Source organism: Budorcas taxicolor, chromosome 4, assembly GCF_023091745.1.
Source record: "Budorcas taxicolor isolate Tak-1 chromosome 4, Takin1.1, whole genome shotgun sequence".
NCBI classification, from domain to species: Eukaryota; Metazoa; Chordata; class Mammalia; order Artiodactyla; family Bovidae; genus Budorcas; species Budorcas taxicolor.
In genome coordinates this window covers 119,626,530-119,632,529 of record NC_068913.1, presented here as the reverse complement: position 1 = coordinate 119,632,529, position 6,000 = coordinate 119,626,530, and positions in this window count along the sequence as shown.

Sequence of the window (6,000 nt, the reverse complement as noted above, 5' to 3'; positions counted from 1 at the left end):
ATAACAAGTCCTCGACAGATGCATGTTAGAGTTAATGGACTCAGTGATTAAAATATTAATATTAGCTGAAAAGTGATGGATGTTTAGTTGATATGGAACATTTTCCAAGGGCGAGAAACAGATCCAGCTATCTCAGCCCTCCTTTGTCAGCTGCCTTTCCAGTAAGATGTTTTGTAGCCTCATCAAGCTCAGATTAATAATTGAACATGGTCCCAGGAAATGGCCCACTCCTGGATGTTGGCTAGAACGTTCTCTTCCTGGGGAATGCCCACACGATAAAGGCTCTGTCCTCTGAGTCTGTGTGGGTACGTGGAATCAGATGGGCCGTTACGGCTCCCTCATGATGCATGGTGACACGGTGCAGAGCCTGGAAGTTAATTCTGAGCTGGCTGTCGCTTTTATTAAAGTCGCACTGGCATAATACTAGTGATGTGCTCTGAAGAGAATGTATCTGGTGATTCGAATGAGCTCAGAGCGCCTCACGTGTTCAGGTTTAGAGGAGACCTGGGGTAAATCTTCAGTAAAGCAGAGGACGCACGTGTGGACCGCCCAGCCTGGTGAAGCAGGTGTCGTCTGCGTGCGTGGGTGTGTTTCTGTGTGTTGAGCCGCTATCATATGTAGAGAACATTCCAGAAGGGCCCTGAAGCGGAGGGGTTCTTGGACTGATCAGTGAATGCAGGAAGACACTCTGTGGTGTTCAGCATTGTGGGCAGACGGTGGCTGGGCGCCAGGGCCCCTGCTGTGTGTGCTGGTCTCTGTTGGTGCGCAGAGAGGCCCTCTCACTGGGGACGTGCCTGCAGTCCCCTTCCCCGGGACCAGGCTTCAGGCTGCACGCTCGTGTGGCCAGTGCAGCGCTGGGGGCACCCTGTGGGTGCTGCTGGAGAGTGGGCCTGAGGGGCCCTGCCTTTAGCCGGATGCTGTGGGGGAGACCGTGGTGGTGACGGAGGCGCGCGGATGACTGCAGGTCAGTGAGAAAAGCCATGGAGGGAAGTCTGAGCGAGCGCAACAGGCCCGGACTGTGACCACGGGGCAGCGGGTCGAGTCCTCATCCTCACTGTCATCCCGTCGGGAAGATTACACCGTGCCCACCCCCTCCGTCTCAGAAAGGCGCAGCTTCCAGGTAACAGCATGGGGGCAGGACCACAGAGTTTGTAAGCCAGGCCCCCGAGGCCTCCGTGTGCTCGCTTCTGAGCACATGCTTTTCCTGGTCTCTTGGTTCCTGCTCCTGATCCCCCGGGGGCCGGGCGGTGCTGACCGGAACAGCTCTAGGTGGGCCGCGGGGATTCTGGGATGGACAGGACAGGACAGCCCCTGCAGTCAGAGAGCGTGTGTCCCGGTCCGGGGGACAGACGACGAGCCAGTGAGCAACTGATCGGCCGCTGAGGGCAGTGAGCGTGCTGCGGAGGAGCGTGGTGCGGGCCAGGGAGACAGGGTCAGGGCTGGTGCGGATGGGAGAGTGCGAGAGGCCCCACAGAAGGGACAGCGCCTGAGCTGGGCCCGAGTGGTGGGAAGGAGCAGGCCACGTGGAGCTCGGGGCCGGGGCAGCCCCGGAGCAGGGGGAGACAGCACGGGCACGTCTGGAGTTCGGGATGCGGGCGGCGTGTCCTGCGGTGTGGAAGGAGAGAGAGGGGCCGAGGATGTGCTTGGTGTTTTGACTTCAAGCTCCTGTAGGATGGTGGTGCAACTCCTATGGGAGTACTGAGCGGGGCCTGAAGCCGGGGGTCGGGTGGGAAGAAGTGGGGGAGACACAGCTGATGCTGCTGCTCTTGATGAAATTTCCACCAGGACTGATGAATCTGTGGGCTTAATAAGCCTGATTAGGACCGTCATTGATGATTCTCCAAATAAGTGATGGAAGTACAGTTCTGAAACAATGGAAAGTTTGCTTTTGGGGCAAGAATATTTTCTGCTATCTTAGGTCCAAATTCTATACTAGAGCAACATTCTAAGGTTTCTGATTTCTAAAGGCTGGGGGAAATTTTCTCTACTTCCCTGGAGGCAGCTGTGTATGAAGCATAGGCTCTTCTGTTTGTCTTTGTGCAGCTGATGGGAAAGTTACACACTCAAAGTTGTTCTAAAATATCACCCACAACCCTTCCCTCGGAACGCACACTAGCTTCACTTTGATGTAAATTTACAACTATTTAGTGGCCTTAATAATTAAATGGCATATTTTGGAGGGAAGTAATTCTGCACATGGAAATACATTACAATCCGAAAAGGAGATACTCTTCTTATTAACCTTGGCCAGAGTCAGATTTCCCCAGCAAGCTGCTTAAATTTGGTGAAAATGCTAAAACAGGACTAAGTAAAATAGATGATACCCCACCCCGTGACCTAAAGCAAGGGCTGGCCGACCAGGCTGGACACAAGAAGAAATTATGGATGCTGGTTTGCTTCTCCTTCTTTTCTGCACACTTTCTGCCTTGGGAGGAGATTGATGAGACTGCTGCTGCTGCCTTTGGGGAGCAGGGAGATGCGGGGGGGTGTCTCCCGAGCTCACACAGAGCAGCCAAGACTCGCCCGGACATCTTGACTTGTTCCTCCTGCAGGTGGCACCATCATGGCCCAGAGTCCCAAAGCATGTTGGCCACGAGGCTCATCTGTCCCTTAAAGCCTGTCTTAGGTCATTTCTCTCTCTCAGATCACTGTTCCCTTCTAATTCGTAGTTCTAACACCAATTGCTTCAACTGATAGGAAAAAAAGCTGTCAAAAATCTTTTAAAACCTTTTGTAGAATTTATGTATCCACCATCAACCTTTGACTCGATAGACAGAAATTGTTAATTGGGCAAGTTGTATGATTTTAATATTGATTTAAGCTTTTATATCTGTTTTTTTTTTTTTAAGATGTTTTATCCTAATGCCATCATGAGAATCAGGAGGGCAAAATGATTTTCTAATTTATCAAACCTCTGTATTAAATGGTGTAAACCGATGTTGAGACCTTTGATATTTAACTTGCACTTCAGCATTTTTGCTTTTAGACATTTTAGACTTTCCTCTGACTGGATGATCAGATACCTGGATTCATGTTTCTGGAGTGATGTCTAGGAACCTTTGATTTAGCAAATTATGGTCAAGAGCATCATCTGAATTGTAATTTTGCCCAAACTCGGTCATTTTTGGTGGTTTTCCTTTGGCATTTACATTGTTGTTCTTGTTCAGCTCAGTCGTGTCCAACTCTTTGTGACCCCTGGGCTGCAGCACGCCAGGCTTCCCTGTCCTTCACCATCTCCCAGAGCTTGCTCACACTCATGTGCATCGAGTCGGTGATGCCATCCAACCATCTCATCCTCCGTCGTCCCCTTCTCCTCTTGCCCGTAATCTTTCTCAGCATCAGGGTCTTTTCAAATGAGTCAGTTCTTTGTATCAGGTGGTGAAAATATTGGAACTTCAACTTCAGCATCAATTCTTCCAATGAATAGTCAGGACTGATTTCCTTTAAGATTGAGTGGTTTGATTTCCTTGCTGTTCAGGGCACTCTCTGGAGAAGGCAATGGCACCTCACTCCAGTACTTTTGCCTGAAAAATCCCATGGATGGAGGAGCTGGTAGGCTGCAGTCTGTGGGGTTGCTAAGAGTAGGACACGACTGAGCGACTTCACTTTCCCTTTCCCTTTCATGCATTGGAGAAGGAAATGGCACCCCACTCCAGTGTTCTTGCCTGGAGAATCCCAGGGATGGGGGAGCCTGGTGGGCTGCTGTCTATGGGGTCACACAGAGTCAGACACGATGGAAGTGACTTAGCAGCAGCAGCAGCAAGTCACTCTCAAGAGTCTTCTCCAGCACCATGGTTCAAAACCGTCCATTCTTTAGTACTCAGCCTTCTTTATCGTCTTACTCTCACATCCATACATGACTACTGGAAAACCATAGCTTTGACTATACGGACCTTTGTCAGCAAAGTAATGATTCTGCTTTTTAATACACTGTCTAGGCTGGTCATAACTTTCCTTCCAAGGAGTAAAACATCTTTTAATTTCATGCCTGCAGCTGCCATCTGCAGTGATTTTGAAGCCCAAGAAAATAAAGTCTGTCACTGTTTCCATTGCTTCCCCATCTATTTGCCATGAAATGATGGAATTGGATGCCATGATCTTCATTTTTTGAATGTTGAGTTTTAAGGCAGCTTTTTCATTCTCCTCTTTCACCTTCAAGAAGCCCTTTAGTTCCTCTTTGCTTTCTCCCATAAGGGTGGTGTCATCTGTATATCTGAGGTTATTGATGTTTCTCCCAGCAATCTTGATTCCAGCTTGTGCTTCATCCAGCCCAGCATTTCACATGATGTACTCTGCATATAAGTTAAATAAGCAGGGTGACAATATACAGCCCTGACGTACTCCTTTTCCTATTTGGAACCAGTCTGTTGTTCCATGTCCGGTTCTAACTGTTGCTTCTTGACCTGCACACAGATTTCTCAAGAGGCAGGTCAGGTGGTCTGGTATTCCCATCTCTTTCAGAATTTTCCAGTTTGTTTTGATCCACATAGTCAAAGGCTTTCTTATAGTCAGTGAAGCAGATGTTTTTTTAGCCATGAAATTAAAAGACACTTGCTCCTTGGAAGAAAAGCTATGACAAACCTAGACAACATATTAAAAAGTAGAGACATTATTTTACCTACCAAGGTCCTTCTAGTCAAGCTTTGGTTTTTCCAGTAGTCATGTATGGATGTGAGAGCTGGACCATAAAGAAAGCTGAATGCTGAAGTGTTGATGCTTTTGAACTGTGGTGTTGGAGAAGACTCTTGAGAGTCCCTTGGACTGCAAGGAGATCCAACCAGTCAATCTTAAAGGAGATCAGTCCTGAATATTCATTGGAAGGATTGATGCTGAAGCTCCAATACTTTGGCCACCTGATACAAAGAACTGACTCGCTGGAAAAGACCCTGATGCTGGGAAAGACTGAAGGCAGGAGGAGAAGGAGATGACAGAGGATGAGATGATTGGATGGCATCACTGATGCAACGGACATGAGTTTGAGCTCCAGGAGTTGGTGATGGACAGGGAAGCCTGGCGTGCTGCAGTCCATGGGGTCACAAAGAGCAGGACACAACTAAGCAACTGAACTGGACTGAGATGTCTTTCTGGCATTTACATGGATGATATAAAATACTTCCGTTAAGAACTGTGTGTGTGTGCATGGATGTTCAGTCGTGTCCAGTTCTTTGCAACTCCATGGACTGTAGCCTTCCAGGCTCCTCTGTCCCTGGGATTTCCCAGGCAAGAATACTGGAGTGAGTTGCCATTTCCTCCTCCAAGAGATCTTCCCAATGCAGGGATCAAACCCATGTCTCTCGTGTCTCCAGCATTGGCAGGCGGATTCCTTACCACTAGCTCCAGAAACAAATGTGACTTACTCAGTGGTTCATTTTTAATGTAATATATTGGTACTTACATAAAGTGGAATATGTGAGAATTTGGTAATACCATGTGAGACAACCCAGATCTTGGCTTGCTTGGGGTGGAGTTCCATGGTTTCAGGAAGACACTCACACAGAGACAAAGGCTGAGTCTGCCGGGGTTCCTCGTGCCTCTCATCTCCCTGCAGTATGTCGGGTGGGCAGATAGATCCTTCGCTGTTTCCAGAAACATCTTTGCTGTCTGCATGGCCGAAAGCTCTGTGTCACAGCTGTCCCCCTAACCTCAGGGAAGGCTCTGCTGAGACTAGGTGTGTACAGTGTGCATCAAGGTGGTGCTTGTTATCTCCCCCCACTGTTATCTCCATCTTTAAAAACAGATAAGGCGGTGTGGCCCGAACCCTGGTATCTGGACACTTAGAGAAGGAAATGCGCGTAATTGCGCATCCACGTTGTGCCCACAGGGCCAGTAAGGACACAGCCACATGGAGCCTACATTTGCTTTTTAAGGAACACTTTCATTGATGACATTGTTTATTTATTTATTTATTTTTGTAGTTTGAGCGTTCTTTTTTTTAATTTTTAATTTTTATTTTTTTACTTTACAATACTGTATTGGTTTTGCCATACATTGACATGAATC